Consider the following 25,261-nt stretch of genomic DNA (forward strand, 5'->3'; position numbering starts at 1 on the left):
AATTAATGAATGAATAAAAGAAATAAAGAATAGATTTGCAAATTTCGAAGTTTATTCTGTTCTATACACTTCGTTGCAGATTTGAAAACGTTTTTATTTTAGAGAAACATTCCAATAATTAATCCAATTTTTGGACTCATTGATAATCATACTTCTCAATTTTGATTTTGAGATTTCATTAAAATATTAAGTGCCTTTGATTTTGTTATACAGTATATCTCTCCACAATTCTGTAAAGTCTTAATATTTTTATTTTTATTTAGATTTTTTATTTATACTGAAAGGAGAAACTAAATTTATTTAAAATCTTAAATCTATAAAAATTATATTTTATAAAAATTCTAATAAACTACATACACCTTAAAATTTTATATCTACCATATATTGATATAAAATTACTCAGATGTATCTAATTATGCGGAAACAGGGGGAAAAATGGCGGCTCGCGTGTTAGTGTTTTGTGTCGTGTGTTATTGATGGTGAATTGTGTATTTGACTGATAAGTTTTCAGAGATTTATGCTTATATTCATTAGTAATATCAGTTATTTGCTTGCCGCAATAAACAGGCATTTTACATTTTATTTCCCATACAAGGTAAGTCAACTGACTTCGCAAAGGCGATACGCTAGGCCTACTGCCATTAGTGTCGTTGTTGTATTTTAACATCTTGTTGCTAGTTGACGCGCCTATGCTTGATATTGCTGGTAGTCCTTTGCGGCTGCGGGATATTTTACAAAAACTTCTGCTGGCAGGTCTTTAGACCTGCGGGATATTTTATTAACGCACATACGCAACTAAATCGATATGAGCGTGCCTGACCTGGACGTATTTGCTGATCTGCTCGAAAGAGAGCCAGCTCTTGAACTCATTGATAAACTACAAAAGAAGTTCAAGTTGACATGGCCTACTAGCATGATTGACCCCGACATTATTATTGAGTCACTCGATAAAAAGCTAGCACTCAGTTTTATTAAAAAGCTCCTCAAAAAGTTTGAACGGGATTGGCCCGGCTACTTAAATTTGTATTCCTCACCTGAAGTTGAAGTTGAGGAAAATGAAGACTCCCCACAAGTGGAGGAAAAACTCAATCTAGTTGTCTCTACCTCTAATCCTTCTGATCAAGAAGAAACTCACGCACGTAAGAAGAGAAAAATTCTTGCTGCTGAATCAACAAATGTTGTTGGTATGGAAGAGGATGTTCCCATTTCAGATCCCTCTGTTTCCCACAATGAAAAGGTGCCACCGATTATCCTAAGGGAAAAGCAGAGATGGACAACACTCAGAACCATCATGGCAAATTCACAAATTCATTACACGTCTGCTAAAAATGCAGACGAGGGAATACGAATTCAGCCCACCACGGTGGCTGACTATAGAAACCTTACAAAGGAACTGGATACTAGAGGAACCCAATATCACACATTTTCACTTGCCTCTGAAAAAAATCTGAAAGTAGTCTTACGAGGAGTCTCTGAGGATATTGACACAGATGAAATAGTTACTGACCTTAACCTACAGGAACTACCCCCCATAAAGGTCACTAGAATGTTTAGATCAAATAAGACACCTATGCCTTTAGTCTTAGTAGAAATTCATAACATCTACAAAGACATTTATAATTTAAAATCAATCTGTGGACTCAAAATCACCACAGAACCATTGAGAAAGAAATCATCTTCTGGGCAGTGCCACCGGTGCCAAAAATTTGGCCATGCCCAGAAGCTATGCAAAGCTCAGTTCAGATGCGTAAAATGTGGCGAGAATCACCCCACAAACACCTGCGCCAAGCCAAAAACCACCCCGGCTAAGTGCGCTAATTGTGGGGGTCCCCACCCTGCTAATTATAGAGGGTGTATGCATCATCCCAAAAACAGATGGAATGATCCCAGTCATCAATCTACCTCGTCATCTAATGCGAGAGTTCCTGAAGCTCAGGCTACTCAGTTCTCCAAGAGTGAGAACATGACAACTGGTGCTCGCCCATCATTAACTGAGCCCCTTAAGAAAACGAATCTTCAACATCAAGTAAGAACATATGCTGATGTGGCCCGCTCCAAACAGATAGTACAAACCCAGAACCGGAATACTCCACACTCAAATCTATCAGCTGTTATCACCTCTTCTCTTGCAAACATGCTCCAGGATTTCAGCAACTCAAATCCATCCTTAAGTGTCACAAAAAGATTCCTACAGCAAACCCAATCCATATTATCTGCACTCTCTGATGCATAGGAAAAAAATCGTCCCAAACTCTCTTAGGATTATCGGTTGGAATGCCAACGGTATAAAAAACAAACTATTAGAAATCCAGGAATTTAATAATAGATACAACCCAGATATACTGCTAATTAATGAAACTCACCTGAGGCCTGCTGACACCCTGAAAATCAGAGGGTATCAGATTTACAGAAACGACAGGCTTGGGTATAGAGGTGGAGGTACAGCCACTCTTATCAAAAGCTATATCAATCATCACTCAATAACCAACCCTACTACCACCAACCTCGAAATCACAGGAATCAATGTTCTCACAAACTCAATTGGGAACCTCAAAATTTTTTCTGCTTACAACCCTCCATTAAAGACATTATTGACCTCAGATCTGGATGCCATCCTTGGAGTAAAAGGACCGATCATCATCGCTGGAGACCTCAATGCAAAGCATCCTGCTTGGAACAGTAAATCCACTAACAAAAATGGTCGTATCCTTTCTAGCTACACAGGATTAAACCATGCTGTTGTGGCTGGACCTACCGAACCAACTCATCTCAGTACATCTGGCACTGCTGACATCTTGGATATAGCCATCCTGCAAGACATTAAACTACAGTACAGCCTTACATCACTAAACGAGCTGTCGTCGGATCACAACCCAATTCTACTGCAATTGGGAGAACAAGAATGCCTGTCTCCTCCTCATTCAGGCATATCGTGGGAGAGATTGTCTAAAGCACTTCGGGATCAAATAGGACCCGTCCCACACATATGCACACCAGAAGATGTGGATTCTGCAGTGACTAGCCTCACCCAACAGATTAAGTCCGCTATAATGGTTGCAACCTTCCAGAAACCTGTTCCCAAGCCTGATCGTTTGCCTGAGGACATTATGGACCTGATCAGAGAGAAGAACAGAGCTAGGAAGAGATTTCGTAACACTCGCGCTCCTCAGGATAAGACAGTGCTTAATAGATTGAATGGAGCAGTAAGAGATGCACTTAAAACGCATAGAAACGAAGTTTGGGATAAAAAGTTAGCCTCTATCTCACCTATTGATCACTCTATCTGGGGCCTACTGAGAAACATCAAAAACAAAAACAGATCCCTCCCCCCTATAATCTCAAACCAGGGCCTAATCCACACAGATGCAGATAAGGCAGAAGCCATACTTAAAAATCTTGAGGATCAGTGCAAACCATCTTATAACAACATTGATTTCAATCATCTGTATAAAATCCACAGACAGGTTAGACATGCACTAAACCTCCCGGATACCAGTGCTGATCATATTGCACCCGCATCACCTGTTGAATTATATGATATTATTAAAAAACTTAAGAACAATAAAGCTCCTGGACCAGACAGCATCTCAAACAGGGTGATCAAGCTGCTGCCTCGAAAAGCTATAGTGCATCTGACCAGTATAATAAATGCAATCTTAAGACTTCACTATTTTCCTTCCACCTGGAAACTGGCTGATGTGATTCCTATACATAAGCCAGGCAAAGACCCACACTTACCGCAGAATTATCGTCCAATCAGTCTCATCTCCAACCTGGGTAAGATTGCAGAGAAGGTCATCCTCTCACGACTCCAAACCTCAATAAATGACCTAAACATCCTCCCTAAAGAACAGTTTGGTTTTCGGCAACACCATAGTACTACCCAGCAAATCCATAGAATTGTGGAATATATCATCACCAGCTACAACTGGCGCCAGTACACAGGAGCTGTTTTCCTAGACCTATCTAAAGCATTTGATAAAATCTGGCATTTTGGACTCCTGCACAAACTTATCTCAGCCGGCATCTCACTAAAAATGGTTCATCTAATCCGTTCATATCTTCAGAATAGATCAATGCAAGTTAAAATTAACGGTTCTATATCGTCCCAGCGCCATATCTTTGCTGGAGTGCCACAGGGATCTCTACTGGCTCCATTGCTGTTTTCTGTATACATGTCAGACATCCCTCACAATCCGATGACTTCCATTTTAGCGCTGTATGCGGACGATACGGCAATACTAACCAGATCCCTCAGACCCCACTTCGTTACTAGAAAGCTTCAAGAAAACATTCTAAAGCTGGAGGGTTGGTTCTCTAGGTGGAGATTGGAAGTCAACCCCCTGAAAAGCTCAGCGGTTCTTTTCTCAAAAAGGCCAATGTCTCCTGCAGGAGATGTGTTACTATTCAATACTAAAATTCCCTGGCAGACAGAAACAAATTACCTGGGTGTAATTCTCGACAAAAAGCTATCTTTCAACCAACATATCAAGTCTGCATGTGCAAAAGCATCTAAAGCCATAGCTCAGATTTACCCGCTAATTAATAGAAATAGCAAGCTCAGCAACAGAATCAAATTGCAACTTTACCAGATGACGATTCGTCCCATAATCACCTATGCCTCTCCAGCCTGGAGCCACACCTCTAACGCTAACATTATCAAGATTCAGCGTGTGCAGAACAAGTGCTTGAGAATGATTCTGAACGCCCCGTGGTATGTTAGAAACAGCCAGCTCCATAGAGACACAAATATTCCATATATTCTCTCTTATCTACAATCCTTAGCTTCCAAGTTTTTTCTAAAGACGTCCACACACCCCAATGATTTGATTCAACAAGCTGCAGCATATGAGCCAACGGACATATTCAAATATAGAAGACCAAAAACTATATTAGCCTCCTATAACGATGCATAATCTCCATGCCCATTCAGGGCGAGCAAACTGCTCGTAAATTTTACCCTCACTGTAACCACGACAGATAGCGGGGAATATGAAAAGCATCTTGCTTCACCCTTAAAGACATAAATGTCAATTGTCAATTGTCAATCTAATTATGCAGACCCATAAGCCTATTATCCTGTCTCGGAAAGATAACAGAGAAAGTGATCCTCTCAAGATTCCAAGCAGAAACAGATAAGTTAGGAATTTTGCCTAATGAACAGTTCGGCTTCCGTAGGGCCCATAGTACATCCCAACAAGTGCACCGGCTGGTAGAAATCATTACTAAAGGTTTCAACTGGAAACTCAATACAGTTGCCATCTTCATCGACGCAGAGAAGGCGTTTGATAAAGTATGGCATCAAGGTCTTCTCTACAAACTGATAAAATTTAATTTTCCAGTCAGGCTAATAAAGGTAATACATTCTTACCTGAAAGACAGATACATGCAGGTCAGGGTAGGCGAAACGGTTTCGACCAGACGCAGGATCTCGGCAGGCGTACCTCAAGGATCTCTTCTGGCACCTCTACTGTTTTCAATATATGTAGCAGACATCCCTCTGAACCCAAGAACAACATTCACTGCATTATATGCAGATGATACTGCACTGATGGCAAGATCACTGAGCCCAAAACTGGCAACTAAAAGATTACAAAATAGCATACACACCTTAGAAAAATGGATGGCAGACTGGAGGATCCAAGTTAACCCCCAGAAAAGCTCAGCCATACTGTTCACTAGAAAGAAAATTCACACCATGGAGGATATTTATTTATTGGGAGTAAAGATTCCATGGCAGACTGAAGTTAAATATCTTGGAGTGATTCTTGATAGTAAACTCCTATTCAGCAAACATATTAGTTACATTACCTCTAAGACATCCAACGTCTTAGCACAGCTCTTCCCTATGATCAACAGAAAAAGTAAACTGGATATGCAAACAAAATTAACAATCTACAAGATGGCAATTAGACTGGTTATCACTTACGCATCCCCAGCTTGGAGCCACACCGCAAATTCAAACATTCTAAAACTTCAGAGATTACAGAATAAGAGCCTGAGGATGATTCTGGATGCCCCCTGGTACATAAGAAACACCCAGATCCATAGAGAAGTTAATATCCCTTATATCTCTTCCCTTCTCAAAAATCTAGCTGAGAAGTTCTTTACCAAGACAAGTAACCACCCAAACCCTTTAATCAAGGAAGCCTCGGAATATAATGAAGAAGAAATCAACAAATATAAAAGACCAAAGTCTATATTAAGTTCAGCTGAACACAACTAACTTCACTGCCCTCAATGGGCGAGCATAAAGCTCACAAACATTCCATTTAAAGTCCTACCATTACAAGACAAAGGGGAATATGAAAAGCAATTTTGCTTCACCCATCTAGCCAGAAATGTTAATGTTAATGTTAAATCTAATTATGCATCTGAGAGAGCATTAATTTGTGGAAACATTTCTGAGATCATTCGATCAGACGATTACAACATTTAACTAAAATCATTTAACTTTGAATTACGTTTACCCGGACATGGTTGTACTGACTTAGGAGCATCATATTTCTTAAATTAATGAATTAGTATTGAATTAGGGAGAAAGAAATAAACGATGTACGAGAAAGTAAACAGTTTTATAATCCTCTCATTAAGTGCTGTAGCATAAATTTAACCCGTTTTTTTTCATGCACAGTCAGTAGATATTTGATATGTAATACTGTAGCTAGCATTTAAATTTTTTTTTTTAATCCAGTACAAGTTCAGTACTGTATACTCAGAGATACGAGACTCTTCGACACTTCTGCGCATGTCAGAAAAAGGAGAATCCATTCTGATATTAGGGTAATCAATCCGTCTTGTGGGATAAGTTGTTTATTATTACACGTTGGAAAATTAACTTTTATTTTATGAACATTGTAGTCTTTTAAAGTGGCAACTATTTTGCTTGTATAACAGTTGGAAAATTTTACGTATAAAGCACGTGATTTCCCGTGTTTTATTTGGTGACCAGTTCTTACATCGTTTATTTCTTTCTCCCCTTTGGCATGAATTGACTATTCTTGGCAATCTGCCAGCTCCAGTTCTACGAACCGTGAGCGTACAATAATTGGAAAATCAACAATAAAAAAAAACACTACAAATGACATAACTATAAAAATAAGTAGAAACATGTAATATCATCACTATAGAGCAAGTGAAATACTGTCAATTATTTAGGTATATAAATAACTGAAATACAGTGGAGACGGTAAATTAAATATGTAGGTGGCTTATTTTAATAAGCCAAGCTGGTGTGAGAGCCAGGTGAATAAATTCATGTGTAAATTTTTTATTTTTCAAATTCATATGCTTTTGTTAATTTCTCTTTTATAAAAACGCTGTCTTATTATAAGACAACGTTCTGTTATTATAAGAGAAAAACTAAACTTATGAATGTTCTGATAAAATTATGTGAATATATGATGGGATCATTGGACGACTTACATTAAATGGAAAAAATTGCCATCATGGCAGGCTGATTGGTGGTTAATGTTGCGCCTCCGTAGCGCGATTGGAAGAACAACGAGGTATTGTCCCCTTCCACTGGGAAAGACCTGAGTTCGATCTTCTTTGTGACGAGAGGAATCTTTATATGGTCTGTTTCAATTGCAGGTGAGTTAGCTGACCTCATACGGAGATAGCAGAGCTTTTCACCCTTAAAACAGGCTGAATTTTTCCCCGATTTCGTTCTTTTAGCCGATTTTCATGCATGAAAATCGACTAAGAGAACCCAAGCAATTTACTGACAAAAATACTTTTGGTGGTAGCTGATAGATGGCGATGTGTGTTGCTGTGTTGATGGTGGTAGAGTAGTGGTGGTGGTGATGGTAGCAGTAGGTGCAGAATTAAGTAGGGGAGTCGGTGAGTGTGTGTATAGCGGAGTTGAGTGACCTCCCGCGATGAGTTTTGGGATTCCTTGGAGATGCGACGTAATAATAATAATAATAATAATAATAATAATAATAATAATAATAATAATAATAATAATAATAATAATAATAATAATAATAATAATAATAATAATAATAATAATAATAATAATAATAATAATAATAATGTACGCACTGTGCCGACAAGAGGCTGCGAGTTCGAATCTAAAAAAATAAATCCTTATCTCCTCCAAGATACTATAGGTGTATAACCGTTAATATTTGGAAGTAACATAAAAATAACTATTAGAAAGGAAGTTGATATCAATAGCATCGAAGAATATATGAGCAAACTTAATTTAAAGTAATATATCCACTTAAACAGAATGGAATTGAGAGAGCAAAGACTGTCAAAACAAGTGCATGATGCCAAGAATAGAAGGGAAAAGATGACGACCAAGACAAAGATCTATGTTGACACTCAGAAGTGTGCTATACGACAGAAATACGTATATGATATAAATTACTTGGAAAGAAGTCAATGGAAACCATAGTGTGAGGAACAAACAGCTATGTCGCCCACCATAATAAGATGCAGGACGTTCTTTAGCTGCGATGACTGCAGCAATCATAACGGCATCCATTCTGCAAGCGTTCGATAGCGATCAATGGGAATTTTGGACCATTCTTCTTGTAAGTATGTAATGAGGTCCTGTTGTGGGACGGAGGTCCTTTGACCTCACCCGACGCTCTAATTCATCCCAAGATGATCAATAGGATTGAAATCACTACACTTCACTGGCCTCTGCTGAGGCCAGTGTAGTGTGGTTACGTTCATGTCCACAGACCACGCAGTTACAGCAGCAGCCTTATGACACGTTCATTGTCATGCCGAAAGAGACAAGGTCAATTCTGGATAAACCTCACAAAGTAGGAAGGATTGCATTGTTCAGATTGTTCGGGTATCTCTAGGAATTTAATGTTCATGGTACCACAAACAGAGGTCCGAGAAAGACCAAACCAGGAAAAACAGGACTTTATCCTTAGGCTGCCGCCTCCGTATTTCATAGTTGGGGTTACGCACTCTGGTAAGAGACGTTCAGCGGGCATACGCCACACATCTACTTGGTGGGTGGAAGATGTAGCGTGATTCGATGTACCTGTTTCCTTTATGGAAATAGCTGAAACTGTAAAATTGCCATCTGGAAAGAGTGAGACGCGTCATGAGCATAAGTATAATAGAACACAACTGATTTCCTAACAGTAATTTCAAAATTTCATTTTAAAATGTTTTAAAGAATGTAAGAATGACGTTTTCATTATTACTAACTTTTATTTGCCAGAAATGCGATATAATAGTTCCAGCAAATGATTTAAAAATTAACAGATCCTAGCCTCACTAGTAAATGCATACTAGTGAGGCCATTTCCTTTTATCCAAATGTTGTATAATTAAAATCTTTAGTTTTTTCTTCTTCTACTTCTACTGTTAAGCCTGATTACTTTAAGTGCTGCTGTTTTCAAAGACTATCACGCAACTTCTCCTCTTCTCCACTTACCGTTTAGTATCCAGTTTACTTTATTTCTCTTTGATTTTTTTTCTTTTTGTATTTTACAATTTTGTCCAATTTAGGACGACTTTTTGTTTAAATATTGTTATACTTTCATTTTTTTAAAATGCTGTTTTAATTTTAAAATATTTCCTTCGGACAGAAATAGGAGAAAATGGATAAAGAAAGTAAAAATAATTTACAATTCCTGGCAATTATTAATTCAATACTTTGAAATCTACAACGATTTAATAGTACAGCAATTTTAAAAGATAAGGTTTACAAAGTGCAGCGTTTTCCAATTGTTCCCAAGCGCGAAGTAAAAATAACAAAAATGGAACAACCATAGAAGCAATATTAAAATTACAAGTAAATATTGACTGTCTGAATATTTCATTTTCCTCAGTTCTCATAAAGGAACAGGATTCCAATTTCGAAAATTGATTTCTTCCTGCATCTATCTTGTAAAGGTAGATTTTATCCGCTATTGCACGGACGGATGATAATTTTAAATGAAAAATGAAACAAATATTAAACAGCATTGCTCGAACTACGTTTGTTGGTAAAGAAATTTATTGGTCTATAGATTTGTATCGAGTTTCGCTTCGCGCTTGGAAAACTGGATGGTTCGCTTTTGAAGATGGTTTGCTTTTAACGTGCTACGATGCTTTTAACTAAATTAGAACGGATTGGTTATAAATCTCGAAATAATAAATAATTTTCCAGTGATAATTGTTTTGTATTTGTTTTATTGTGAAAATAACTTATCCAAAATCACTGAAGTTCAGTTATGATTAAAACAGATGCGCGTATACTTACACCCACCACCCACTTGCACATGTCATACTCATGGTGTGTGTGTGTGTGTGTGTGTGTGTGTGTGTGTGTGTGTGTGTGTGTGTGTGTGTGTGTGTGTGGAATTCGGGAAAATGTTTTTTTTACTGCAATTCAATGTTTTTTCATAGAAATATTAAGAAGCAACTATTGTTATCACTACTGTTTATTTTTAAGTGTATTTATGCGTAACATTGAAATGACCTTCTAAACAGCTAGGTTTTTAAAATAGTTTTCGATTCCAAATGCGAAATATAGTGAAAGAGGCGATATGAGAACGAACAAGACGTAAATTAAAGAACGTGGAAATGTCTACCAACTACTAGTGATTCTTAAAAAAGCGTTTTATCTGTTTTAAGATTCTTTCTTCGAGTTCCTACGATACGCGCAGATGTAAACCGTTGAAGAGAGAGAAAAAAATGAATGAGGAAAGAGAACAAAATGAAACCCTCTGGGAAATTAATATTTTTTAGGAATTACATTAAGTCCAGAAAACATCCATCAATCATTCTAAAATTGATAAGACTTGTCACTTGCACTGCAAGCTCAGTTTCTTCTTAAATGTATATTGTGGAGTATAAATAGTCAAAGGACTATAGCAGTGATATCGACTATACCATAAAGGTTACTTCACTACTTCTTTCAAACGGGTCATTATTATTATTATTTGTGGAATAATTTGTGGTATTTCACAACCAATATCGTAAATGTGAAAATTATCTCTCTTAACACAATTAAATGAATCATTGCAAATCATTGTATGGGAAAAAATTGCAAAATACATTGTTAGTATTATTATTTATGTATATTTAAATAAGATATTTAGTTTATTGAATAATTGTAGTGAACAAAAATGTAATTGTAATACTTCAATTGTATATTTGCAAATGTTCTGTATTTGTGAAGAGGATAATAAACTTTGTCAAAAATTCTTCTTCTTATTATTATTATTATTATTAATAAATTAACATAGTTCACAGTCAAAAAGTAATAGGACACATGAAATATAATAATGAGATCTTTGACTGGTAAATGAGTCCACTTCGAGCCTTATCCAAATGCTTTGGAATTGACTGGATGTCATCGTAAATTGTGAAATGTCCCTAAAAGTGCAGTTTTTTAGAGCTGAGATTGGTGTTATAGATTCATTATGAAACATCTGGAAAAGTTATGCCTAAGATGCTTAACGTTTCCAGATGTTTCATAGATGTCCATGATATTGCTCCTGTCGTTCCTATGCCAACTGAAATTGCTACCTTCTTGCTCTAAAGTCGATGAATTTCATTCTCCAGGTCTCTATATTTGGTCAGTTTTTCAGGCACGTTTCCTTCTACTCTGTTATCTCTCGGTATTTTCACAGCAATAAACTACACATGTTATTCTCCTTGTAATGCTTTTTTGAAACTATTACATTCACTACTTTTTCCTTCAGTTAACATCTTTTGTGTGTAATCATTCAATGCTGGATTTCATTTTTACTGTTTGTTTCACTTGTAAAAGAACACATCCTCCACTTTTCCTGTTCATATAACAGATCCACATCACTGCGTGGGTACAAGGCTGATTCACTGTCATTAATGTTCATGTTTTACGTTCAAGTGCATTCAAAAGAGCTTGTGTCCAGTCAATTATTACTGCTGTGTATCTGATTACTGGGATGACCTATGTTGATTGCCGTTACAGTGTTGCCTCAATTCCGTTCGGATTTGAGAACGTTTCTATTTTTTTCTAAATTTAGAAAAGTTTTCTAAATTTCTAAATTTAGAAAATTACAGATATTTTCTAAATTTCAGATGTATTCACACACTGTTTCTTTTTTTACTTCTGAACTTAAAATATCTTCTCCCTCAAGAATTCATTCTATGGCAAGTTTTTAATTTCCTTCCATCTGCAAATGCGATTCTTTTTTTACCTGCTATTTTTTTCTTTGTCCTATGGACAGTGTTTCACATTTCTCAAGTCCAAACTCCATACAAATACCTTCACTGAGAAGTAACTAATTTCTTTGGATAATTTCCAGTATAGCTTGAGGTCATCCATGTATAACAAATGAGATATTTTTCCTTGCTTGCTTTGATATTTCATATCCAAAACTGGTTTTCTTTAGAATTAATGTTAAAGGAATCAGTGCGATAAAGAATATAGGTGATAGTGAGTCACCTTGAAAATTTCCTTTCTTGATATTCACTGTACCCAGATTATCTCCATTGGCCATTAACTGAGTTTTTCATCTGATCATGACAGCTATTAGGATTTTTTTGATGTTTTTACTCACTTCAAATATTTCTTAACATTTTATAATCCAGTTGTGCGACAAACAGTCAAATGCTATCTAATAATCAATCCATGCCGTATATAATTTGGCTTTTCGTCTTTTTGAATATTTTTCAAAATCATTTTGTCAGTTAATTGGTGTTTTGTTTAATGAATATTGACTAATCGAAGTGGCTAGAGGTCCAGTGAGTAACTTAAATGTTTTGGCAATTTTATTTGGCAGTAATTACTTGGAAGGACTACTTTTCCTTTGCTTTTCAAAATCAGAACTGTCCTTCCAGTTGTCATCGACCTCTTCAGTGGGGCTTGTTTGCAAATGTTAAATTGTTGAGTTAATCGAGAATGAGTACTGGGCAAGCATTTGAGCCAAAAGCCATGCAGTTCATGACTGGTGCACTCCAGTTCTTCATTTTCTTTGCTTGCCTTTGGATCATTTCTGTGGTTAATACAAGGTTTTCCATCTGAGTATTAGTCAATTGTTTTTCAGCATCTTTCATTCAAGCTGCTTCCAGAACTTAGTGTTTCTTCGGTGTTGAGGTGTTCAACATTTTGTTCGGATTTCCCCATCAGTATTTTAGTGAAATTGATACTAATTAGTTCTAAACGAATGCTTTGATTGTATTCATTTTTCTGCTTTCACGAATAATCTTTTTTCCCCTGAGGCCACAATCTTTGTTTTAATCTTTTTGATGCATCAGTTATACATTTTTTAAGGGTTGTATCGTTTTACTAAGCTGTTCTTGGTCTTTTATTGTTTAAGTTTTCCTTCTTTTAAATTCTTTAAATTGCTCACATCTACTAGAAGTTTGTTTATTTTAACTCAAAAGTAATTTCCATTTTGGGGTTTCTATGTTTGGTTTATTCATCTGTTTTATTGTATACTTAAGTTCTCTTGTACGTACAACTGCAGCACTGTACATCAGCTGATTTGTTTCTCCAACTATTTTTGTAGGAACTGTTTCTATTACCAAGTCGATGTTGTTCAATATTGCAGCTAGATCTTGTCTTCGGCTTTGCTTCAGTGTCGGTAGTAGCTGTCTTTGTTTGGTGCTCTGTATTTGTTCTACAATCATATTTCTCAGTTATTGTTGCATAATATTTAAGTAATTCTGGTGGTTATTATTTGGATTATCTGTATCCAAGAAATTTATTTGAGGCTTCTTTCCCATAGGCCTTGCAGCTGCCTCATGGTTTCCTGTTAGCATACCTTGACAATCTGTCTTTGCTATTATTCAAGATCAACATAACTTTGTTTCTTCCAATAAATCTTCGTTGATCCATTAATCACTACCCATGAGTTTTGTATCAAGAAATTTCTGCTTCCAAAATACATACATTCGCTTTGATATACTCTTGAAGCTGGATTTGATTCATAATATGCTTGCATGATCATCTTCTTTTCAAAACAAGTCCATGTCTGTATATTGTATTGTCTATATAGGTAGGGTATAGATAATCAACGGACTATAGTAGTGTTATCGACCGTAACATAAAAGCGTTACGAGTTCTTTAAATCGGTTTATTATTATTATTATTATTATTATTATTATTATTATTATTATTATTATTATTATTATTATTATTATTATTATTATTATTATTATTATTATTATTATTATTATTATCATCATCATCATCATCATCATCATCATCATCATCATTATCATTATTATACAAGAAGAATAAAAGAACCAAGTGACTAAATCCAGAGACTTTTACAATTTTTGGATGACTACATCTTAATATATTTGATAAAATCCAGAGAATTTGATTAGATATACACTGCGATGTTAGCTTTTGAGATGTATGCATGGAGAGCTGTCATTTAAGAAAACCAAATTTTCACATGTTTCGTTTATGGCTTTTGAAGAATAGGTATTTGCTCGCCATAAATTTATAACATTTCATCGTCGAAAGAGTCTTTAAATCTCTGACTAGTTGTTCTGTTTTTCGAACTATCTATGGCAACGTTCTGGTCAATTCGAATACTTCGTTTATTCAGGTGTATTTCATTCTTTATTCTTCAGATTTTATTTCATTATTCTAACAGTTTCGTAATTTAAACGTATTTCTTGTTCAAAACTGTATATGAATTTGCTAGTACTTTGAAGTTATAAATATGAATTGGAGTAATTCTCAGAGTTTATGCCGTTATATTCCTATTGGAAGGACAATAATAATAATACTAGCAGTGGTTTCCTCCATCTCAACTATTTAAGGTTGGATTTGGAGGATGAAAACTGGAGAACATTCCCCTGGATGCAATTAAATGTGCAGGCAAAAAATAGCATTGAAGAAGATGAATTTTATGACTCTTCTTTCAGTTTAATTGCACGCTCTCATCAAATATAAAATTTAAATTTCGTTTCTATCACCTGATGTGATCTATGCTTTTATGTTTGTTGTATCAAAATAACTTACAAAGAAGAAAACCTGTTCAAATGATTTTTGTTATTAGATAAAATGCACATTTTGGAAATTTGTGGAACAGAATATGCATGATCATCTAGAAATGTGCTTTTGTTTAATTAGCTACTAATAAGATGGAACCTTCGTAAGTATTACGACGTTTTTCAATTGAATAGTATAAATGCAAACATTCACGAAATCTCTTAAACCAAAAAAGGGAGTGTTACAGAATTACGGACATGAAAGAGCAAGTAGAATTTGTGCAGTGCTTGCTTATTCTCTTGTAGATACGCATTCTGTTTCAACCTTCACAGATGTAGTAAACTAGTTTAAAATTGTTTTGTTTCTGAAGAAATGTAAAAACAAATTTACAGGGAAGCAGCAATAACAAAACGTCCGTAAAGTAAACCTTTGAAGAGATTTGTTAATATTTTCCCTAAATTTATAATTTTACATTATTTGCCGAATAGAAAATTTAATTATTTATAAATTAAAAGGACGTATTATTATAAAATAGTGTATAATTTTTAAAACATTAAAAATAATCAAATACCTTTAACTTAATTAAATGGTCCTTATTTCACAAGTGTGATTTCTTGTTCAATTCCAGTAATGTATAGACTACACATAAAAGTAGAAAATCCTCAAGAAATCCAAACTTCAGTCCCCAGACTGAGTTTTCGATTTCTTGAGGATTTAGTCAAAACTGAGTCCCCAGTCAAAAATATGCTTTCTTGGCAATACTAGAAGGCACTTATTCCTCAATCTTCAACAACATTCGATGGTGCATAGTGGAAAATGAAGATAATTTAACCTTCAAGAAATCAAACAGAATAATAGATAACCTCCGTCTCCTGCAAGAAACAAAATACTAGAAAACCTCCCTCAAAATCCAATGTAAAGAAGCCACACTAGGAAAACTGATAACCGAATATCACCTAACTCGTCCATTTTAAGTACCAAAAATAAGTAAAATGATAAGAAATTGAGCCAGACCCCTAATATCGTTATATAACGTTAGAGCTGTTCAATAAAGAAAATTACTATCAGTGATCATCAGGTCACAAGTCGTATCTGAGAGCAGAAGCAGGAACTATCAGTATATCACTAAATTTCCACCTTTGGAATATTAATAATAATAATCACAAGTGTTAGTAGATTTTAAGTATGATAATGTAACGAATTACTGCAAATTTCAATTTTCTGATGAAAGAATTACTAAGATTTCATCTGAATTGCAAGCTGCATGGATTCAATATACTCACTCTCTTAGAGTATATTGAATTTCTATTGAATATACTGTAGATATCCAGCCATACAAATTTCCACGTAGCATATCCAAATTTTCTGAGATGTAATAACTTCACGAATGCTTTGTTCAGCGTTGGGAATAATGCAGTGCAAATCTCTAATAGAAAAAGAGAATTACCTCCTTAGCTTGACTATTGAGGCCTCCCATTTGTCGTATGCTACTTGATTTGTTACTTCTTCAAACACAGCATTAGAGGTGACTCACCTCTAATGCACGAGGGGGGGGGAGGCTCGTGCATAGGCACTGTGGAACTGCAGCACCTCCAATTTTTCTCGATATATAAATATATTTATTAATTTATTTATATTTGCTTGTAAGATTTAATTTTAATCACCAACAATCCTATACAATTCTCTTATTTTGTATAAAAAATAATAAAAATCATTCTTGTAGCACTTAGGAGAGCGAAGGACGCCAGCAGCACTGTGTTTACCACAGTGTCATATTGCTACGCGCGCAAGCATATTGAGATGCGAGCTATTAGCGTACTGCGGCACTGTCCGTCGCGCAGTTCCACTGTTGTTTATATGCATTTTGCGCCAGTACTAGAGTGTTCGCAGTTCTTATCGTGTTTACTCCGTCTCTTTAAATATTTGGACATTACAATTAAATCCATTCTTTTAATTACAATTAAAGGATTTAATTGTAATGTCCAAAAATTGTAAATCCATTCCTTTTATTACAGTTAAAGGAACGGATTTTATTTTTAAGTAGTTTTGAATTATACTAAAACTGTATAATTTTATCGATAATAAACAATATATTTTCATGTTTAATTTTTTTTTAATTTTACCATAATTTTGATATTTTATCCAAAACACGTATACGCTGCACTTACAGTGTGTATGTATATTTCGAATGTTGCAGCACCCCCACGATTCCAAGCCATGAGCCGCCACTGGAGGTGAGCATTTGTACTATTCAGGACTTAATGAAGCATCCTGTATTAATTCGATAGAAGTTCAAGCAGATTTAATTAATAAATACAAACAATGAATCGCTTCTTGATTGTCATGTTCTCTCTCTCTCTCTCTCTCTGCTGCCATTCATTAGATTTTTTGTTCATTTGAATTTTTTGAATATTCCAGCGTCAAGATATTCAAACTTAATAATAATAACTTTCTTCGTAAATCATAACCTTCTTCCCATCCATAATATTAAATGAATATGTCTTTCATCTGTTAGAGTTTCTTTAAAACTAAAATGTCATCTTCATCTTCAATATCATCTCTCAGCAGCCTTTTTTATTATTACTTTTGAAGAGCAAAATCAATCTTCTTCCTCTTGGCCTTAGTTAAGCGTAATTGGCATTATTAATCATCTTTTCACTCCGAAAGATCCTTTGTTTTTCCCGTTGTGATCATCACATTGACCATTACGGACCCGCAGCATTCTAAAATACTAAAATAAAAATTCTAAAATTCTAGAACACGTGACCAAATATTTTGCATTACACGCTTGGTATATGCATATAGTTAGCATTATGAAAGTACCTTAAAGGATCCCAAAGAAACCGTGTTTCTGGTGTCCCTTGTGGTATTAATACATGCACATTAAATGTAGAAAATATTTACTGCGTGGGCACGAAAAAGTGAATATGATTTAACGAACATAATTACATTAAAATTGGCCAAAAACGATTACTTCTTTTATAGTCATCAGAAATGTATGACTTCGAAAAGTTCCTGAGAATGAGGGATTAACGTTCCATGGCCGAAATGGACAAGCCACAGCTCTCGAGGTGGAATAGCTTCCAGTAGATTTATGAGCTGCAGGCTCATTATTGATAAAGTATAAGAGAAAAAAGTAACAAAAATGGATTCTAAACGTAACTTACTCTCGACTGCGTTTATCCTAGTCATAAGGAAGATTATTCCTGCGTTGATATATTTATTCAGTTTTTCATCGGTTTTGTAAACCCTCCTTTACAGGAATTTGTAGTGGTGGGGCTATAGCAATAAAAGTTAAATACGTATATATATATATATATGGATTGATTTTTTATTATATAAATATTGATTAAAAAATCAATATTATAAATACCAGAGTTAAATTGTCGTACATAACTCTGTGCTCTATTTTTTGAGGCCGGAGAAATGTTTAAATCAGGTGAATGATGCCCCAAAGCTTTAATTTAAAGTTTTTCCTACTGCAGTTCCAGGCGTAAAAATGTTATATTTCACAAATATTAAACGGCATTTTTCTCTTCGTTCATTCCTACAAAGATATAAATTAAATGCTAGTAAAGGCAACTATTTATTTACGATAACGACAACAACGTTAATTTTTGTTGTTTGCTCGCCAGTAGTATCTTGGACTGCAATGCTACCAGTCCAAACTGCACGTAAATCGCCCGTTAGCCCCCCCCCCCCCCCCCCCACACACACACACTACGTTATCCCCACTAGGTAGCGGTTTGGCACGGTCTGCATTGAATGCAGCTCCAGCGTTGAATGTACTAGCCCCAGTACTCATACTAACCCTAGCTCGCACAGCACATTGACTATTGCAAAATACAACTATTGCTACAAAATAAATGATATAAAATACTATCGAACGGTATTGTATTAGAAACAAGCAAATAACGGGTTTTAGATTAACATATAAAAATTTAAGAACGGCGATAATAAAAGAGGAACTTTTATTTTATACTGGAGGTGCTGCAGTCCTGCATCCCCTTGTAGACGAGCCGCGACTGCTCCCTTATTATAAGCAGGTTTAATGGTTACAAATTCACTCTAATAAAAATCAGTTTAATTTCAAACACGATGATTTCGATTTATCATCAACGTGTTAGCTCTTTAACGAAACCAATCTGCACCATTCTATGATTCATCTCGTCATTATTGTACTTCGTCTATATTAAAAGGCCATCTCAGGATGAACTGTGAAAACCATTTTTTTTTAAAAGAACAACAATAATATGATATCCTATATTAAAGGCGATTAATTTATTGAGGAATTCACAAACATTCATTCTTTGTGTTTTGTCCCATTACATTTGAAATTCTTTGTGAATTCCAAATACAATGGGAGTGGAACCCATCGCAAGCAACAAATAAGTAACTTTTAGGCTTGGAGTAATTAAAACGATGCCACTAATTGGTTAAAAAATAAACCTCAGCTTGATTTGCACGTGCACAATAAATTCTGTGGATTGGTTTTGATTTGGATTTATGGTGCAAGCAACAATGGCTATGTGGCCATTGCATTATATCTGTTAATCGCGTGTGTTCTATGGCCAGTTTGCTTGTTTTCTGGGAGGCAAAAACCTGCCATTTTATTTATATTTTTTATATTAATACTGTAATTTTAGCCATTATTGGCGCGCGCGCGCGCACACACACACACACACACACACACACACACACACACACACACACACACACACACACACACACACACACACACACACACACACACACACACACACACACACACACACACACACACACACACACACATCCTAGCATAACCTTAACCTGCTAGCCAAACTTTGCAAAGTCGTTTCTCAAAGTGCCGTGAAATTCTTTCCTTCTAGCTTCCACGAACATCTTCTTTAACTCGTAGATCCTCTCATTTTCGATTTTCGTCAATCGTTGATTATTCTTCCTGAGTAAGGTAAAAACTATCAGTGGGCAACAATTACAATTTCCCATTTATTTTCCCCTTTCTCTCCGTTCTCTTCAGTACTTCTCCTAAGCCTTGAGCAACGCTTGCCTGTGCACTGAAATGGAAGTTCCTGAGTCCTCAAGCATCTTATTTATAACTTACATTCACGCCTACTAACTCACCCGCTGTCATGAATTATAAGTCCCAAGTTTTCTTATTCCGAAATGGATGACTCTGAAGCAAGAATACTAATTCGCAGTATTACTATTCTTGGCAGAATGAAGAGTCGTTTTATTTACGAAAATTCTCAAACTTATAAACTATTCGCCAGTTGGCTGGAGCAATACTGGCGTCCAAATAATTTAAGCTATATAAATTAGCTCTCTTGAAAAGCATAAAAGACAATTAAATTTACTGAAGAACAAAAATTAAATTCAGTATTAGTGGTAAACATGCAACTTTTACAACTAAGAAAAAGTTTCAAAGCATGCCCGGATGTCCTGGTGGTAGCTTCATTAAGAAAAACTACAAATTCGATTCTAGCTATTGCATCAAAGTATCTTTTTTTCCTACCACTTCCTAAGTTACTATGACCCCTGGAAAGTGACTTCTTTTCCTCTTTTCGATTAGAATCAGTTTTTGAATCTCACAGTTCAGTGAAAACCCAAAGTATGTAATCAAGTGCGTATTTGGGCATCCATATAAATACTAGCTGGTATAAAGGAAACGAGATGAACAGTAGTATATATTCTGTGTTTTTGTCACTTTGTCATCTACCACACAGGTAGAAATGAATTTCCTATGATGGGAACGGGTGAGAAATGAATGCCTATTTATTTACAAAACTTGAAGCAAGAAGAGTTTTGCCTACTGCTTTTGGCAGCATAAATAAAAAATTCGTTACAAAGGGAAAGATATTTCTATAACTAGGACTTTATCAGGATGCAATTTGTTGAAAAAAAATATAAAAATATAAGCGGACATTTAGTTAAAAAACGCAGCTTATTTTGTATTTAATGATACGGAAGGCGGTCATTTTTTTTCTTAGAATTTCTTTTTAATTTTTAATTTCTCTGTCATTGTAAAATGACAAAGAAATTAAACATGACAAAGTTTATTCCCGTTTATATGGGACCAAACTTAATATGTTTAAAAATAAAATCTTTAAATAACATTGGAGCAAGTATAAATAGAAAAGAATCTCACCTAATGAGTATATTGGAAATTGAAACTATTTTAACATTAGTATTTCAATTAAGGAATAACTTCGACAGTTCTATTCAACGAATTTTAAAAGAGTCCATTAAGTTGGCTTAATTTTCTAGGGCTTAATCAGTTCAACATGCATCATTCGTTTATAAAGACTTCCTTTCCTGTTTCATTGCAGAGGAATTTTCGAACTCTTTTCAGTTAGCCGATTCCAGTCAAGGAGAAGGCTACATTTCATTTGCAATTCTAGTTCATTAAAATATAATTAAATTATGTGTATGTGTATGTGTGTGTGTGTGTGTGTGTGTTCTCTGGCTAGTTTGTGTATTATGTGGGAAAGAATATCAAGTTTTAAGGACAAAGAAAACTTTCCAACCTGTGCGTGATTCAGAATATATCAAAGGCCTTTCCACCCAGAGGACATTGTCATTTTTTAACTGCACCATCGAAAGTCTGTTACAAAACGTGTTACAAAACTTTAAACCAAGGATCGCAAACTGGCGGCCCGCGAATGCTTCGTATCTTCCCCAGAACATTGATGATTTCTTTTCTAAAAATCAGTGTTTCTAACATCCTGCGGGGATTAAAACAGAAAAAATTGAAACTTCTAAATGTTTTATGACAGCTTTAAACAAAAGTAAAACTTATTACTATAATTCTTTGTACCATGTTTCTATCATCAAATGTTGGCGACACTAAATGGAAATTACTAATCACGCAGCCATTTTAAGCCACATGTCAATAAGTTACAGGTTACCATTGTAATATGATAGTGTGTTAATAAACAGTTACCTCAATAACTAATATTTTTTTTGCCCATAACAATGTCTGAAGTTAAAGTTAAAAAAAAGAAAAATAGATCAAAAAGGCTGAACTTTTCAAGAAAAATGGGAGAGGGCATATTTCTTGGTGGAAGTAAAAAATATTCCAACGTGTTTGATATGTAGACAAAGTGTTCGCCGTGGTAAAAGAATATAACCTAAAACTCCATTATGAAACAAACCATATGAACTGTGATAAATATACAGAAAAGATGCGTGATGACAAACTTAAAGATTAAAAAAAATGAACTGAAGTTTCAACAGAGGATATTTTCGAATGTTATCACAACACGTCATGCTGCTGTTAAATGTAGTTACGTCATAAGGTGAAAAAAATTGCTCGGGCTTTGAAACCTTTTACTGATGGAGAATTTATTAAAAATTGCATTTTAAGTGTAGTTGAAATCATATGTCCGAAAAAAAACAAGCATTTCAAAGTATAAGCCTATCAGGAAATACAATTGCGGAGCGTGTTGAAGATATAGCAGAAAACTTCCAAGATATACTGCGTGAAAAAATAAATAGTTTTGTAGCGTTTTCCGTTGCAGTTGACGAATGTACAGATATTATTAATACTTCCCAGTTAGCAATATTTATTCGTGGCCTTGATGACGATATGAATGTGACTGAAGACCTATTGGATATAGTGCCTATGTCAGGAAAAAGGACAGGAAATGACTTATATTTGTGTATTGAGAAACGTCTTGAAAGTGCTCACGCGGACTGATCAAAATTAATAAGTGTGACTACAGATGGGGCTCCTGGTATGGTTGGTGTTAACGTCGGACTTGTTACAAAACTTCAAATGAAAAAGGAAATGTTGCGCGAGGACAAACTTAAATCGTTTCATTGCATAATACACCAGGAGTCACTTTGTGGTAAAAAAAAAACCAAAGATGGAACACGTCATGAGTGTAGTAATTAAAACAGTAAACCGGATACGCTCTCACGCCTTGAATCATCGACAATTCAATAATTTGTTGGATGAATTGGATTTACAATACAGCAGTTTGTTCTATTATACTGAAGTTAGGTAGCTTAGTCGTGGCGTCGTTTTAAAAAGATTTTTTGAACTCTTAAAAGAAATTGACATGTTTACTTCATCCAAAGGAAAACTGATTCCTCAGCTCACCGGTGAAGATTGATTGAAAGTCTTGGCTTTTTAGTTGACATAACAGCCACTTGAACACCTTGAATACTGTTCTGCAGTGACGTAAACAGTTGATGTGTCATATGTATGATTCAGTTTAAGTCATTTCTGACAAAACTCTATCTTTGGCAAACCCAGCTGGGAAAGAATAATTTAGCCCACTTTCCTACAGTTAAATCAATTTCTCGAAATAATAATAATGCTGAAAATAACATTCCTCAAATTTAAAAATTGAAAATTTAATTTAAAAAAAGATTTTCTGATTTTAACCTGTTTGAAAATGAATTATTATTATTCAGTTCACCATTTTAAATTAATATTGAAAATGTTGACGAAAAATTACAAATGGAAGTAATTGAACTCCAGTGCAATACTGAATTAAAAATTAAATATAATGAAGTTGGCATACCAAATTTTTATAAATACCTCGGAAGTAAATATCCCAAATATAAACTTTATTGTGTAAAACTGTTGTCAATCTTTGGAAGCACCTATGTATGTGAGCAATTATTTTCCATTATGAAACTTAATAAGTCAAAGTTCCGCTCATGGATTAAAGATTTTAAATTAAATGCAATACTTCATATTGCAACACGAAACGAAAAGCAGATATTGACATGCTAGTACAGATGTCATGTTTCAGGATCATAATCAAATTAAAAAAAAAGGACTCGCAGATAAAAATCTTTATTTTGAAAGTCAAAATTATATATTTAAATAATTTTCTTTAAGTATGAATAAAATGTAATTGAACTTATATTTTCTTAACTTGTTATATTTTTAAAATTTAAAAATAAAAATGGTTATAAATTTAAATGGTGGTGTAATTGTTTACGTAAGCCGTAAAGGCAACAAAAGGGCCTTTGTTAGAGCCTTTCTTTTTTTTTTAGTTTATGTTTTCGTTCACAGAATAATATTGAATACGGCTCGCATCTGATATACATCTAATTGACCGGCCCTTTGCTGCGTTTGAGATTGAGACCCCTGGTTTAAACTGAAAACTTACTGAACTGAGAGACGTAATTTGTAAAAACAACAGGAAATGCAAGACTGAAATTTTCTCCCCTCGAGTTAGAAAAGGAACGTTCAGTATTTCCCCATATAAAGGACAACATCGAATATGTGAGAATAGTTTCAGTTTAATTTAATTTCAATTAATCAGTTGATTACAAAAATAATAAATATTAAACATTATATATAAATTGTTTTCTAGAAAATATAATAACTCTTAATAAGTGATTTACAATATCCTTCACCTGTTTAGAAACAATTTTTAGATGAATTAGCTGACTGCGTGCAGAAGAGATAAAAGCTTTTAAGAGATGAAAGCTCCAGAGGTTCCGGAGCTTTCATCTCTTAAAATAGAGAAAACTGACTTCAGAACATACTTATTTTACTGACATAATACTAAAGCAGCCCTCTCAGCTACAGTTTCTTGTTCTACGCATTTCAAACAAACCCTTCTACTTCAAAAGAGTAAAAAACCTCCACAAATGACAACATGCTTAGGATTATCTTCCAAGTGTTTCCTTTAATCGTGCAAAGTAATGTCAGGTGCTGTCAAACCTCTTTTCCTTTGTTTTTTCTTTAGTTATTTTATATCGAGTTTCGTTCTTGTGTGATAAAATAATAGCCTTCAGAATTTTTCTTTGCTTTCAGAAGCTGTTGAATTATATTTACTCTAAGCACAGCAAATTAATGAAGTCTTTCCTACTTATTTATAAGAAAGACAGAGGCGCCAAATTTAGAGCTGCACAGCCTGCTTTCCTATGTATTTATTCTCCCATTCACAGCGCAGCTATCTTTGATATATTGAAATATTGAAAACGTTTCTACAATATGAGGACACAAATAACAGAACACCCTGCTGACTGTATTGTTAATAGTAATGACAGTCTACACCGAGGTGATTCATGTTTTATTTTCACTAATGCACAGCTGATGTAAGAATATTTATGGTATATATATATATATATATTTCTGTGTGACTAACTAGAATTTGGAAGTACAAAAAGTGAATTATTACCATTGTAATTGTAATTATCATGGTAATTGTCATTAATTAATATTAGCGTAACTCCCAAGTTCGCCTTCTTGAAGTCCTGTCTTTTCAAAATTTACTTTCTGAAATAAGTCAGGCTTGACTACCAATTAGGCGATTTCTTCAAATGAGTTTACACTTTACGCTTTAAGAGAAAAAAACAGACTTACTTGCGCATTGGTGTGTGTGTGTGTGTGTGT

The 25,261-nt window shown here is 34.8% G+C and overlaps 1 pseudogene; it reads left to right on the forward strand.

Annotated features, from left to right (window-relative positions):
* Positions 1-23,644, forward strand: part of LOC150104116 (general transcription factor II-I repeat domain-containing protein 2-like) — a 47,098-nt pseudogene extending 23,454 nt beyond the window's left edge.
* The last annotated feature ends 1,617 nt before the right edge of the window (positions 23,645-25,261 follow it).

Source organism: Typopeltis vanoorti, chromosome 8, assembly GCF_054136105.1.
Source record: "Typopeltis vanoorti isolate ZY-2024b chromosome 8, IOZ_Tvanoo_1.0, whole genome shotgun sequence".
NCBI lineage: Eukaryota > Metazoa > Arthropoda > Arachnida > Uropygi > Thelyphonidae > Typopeltis > Typopeltis vanoorti.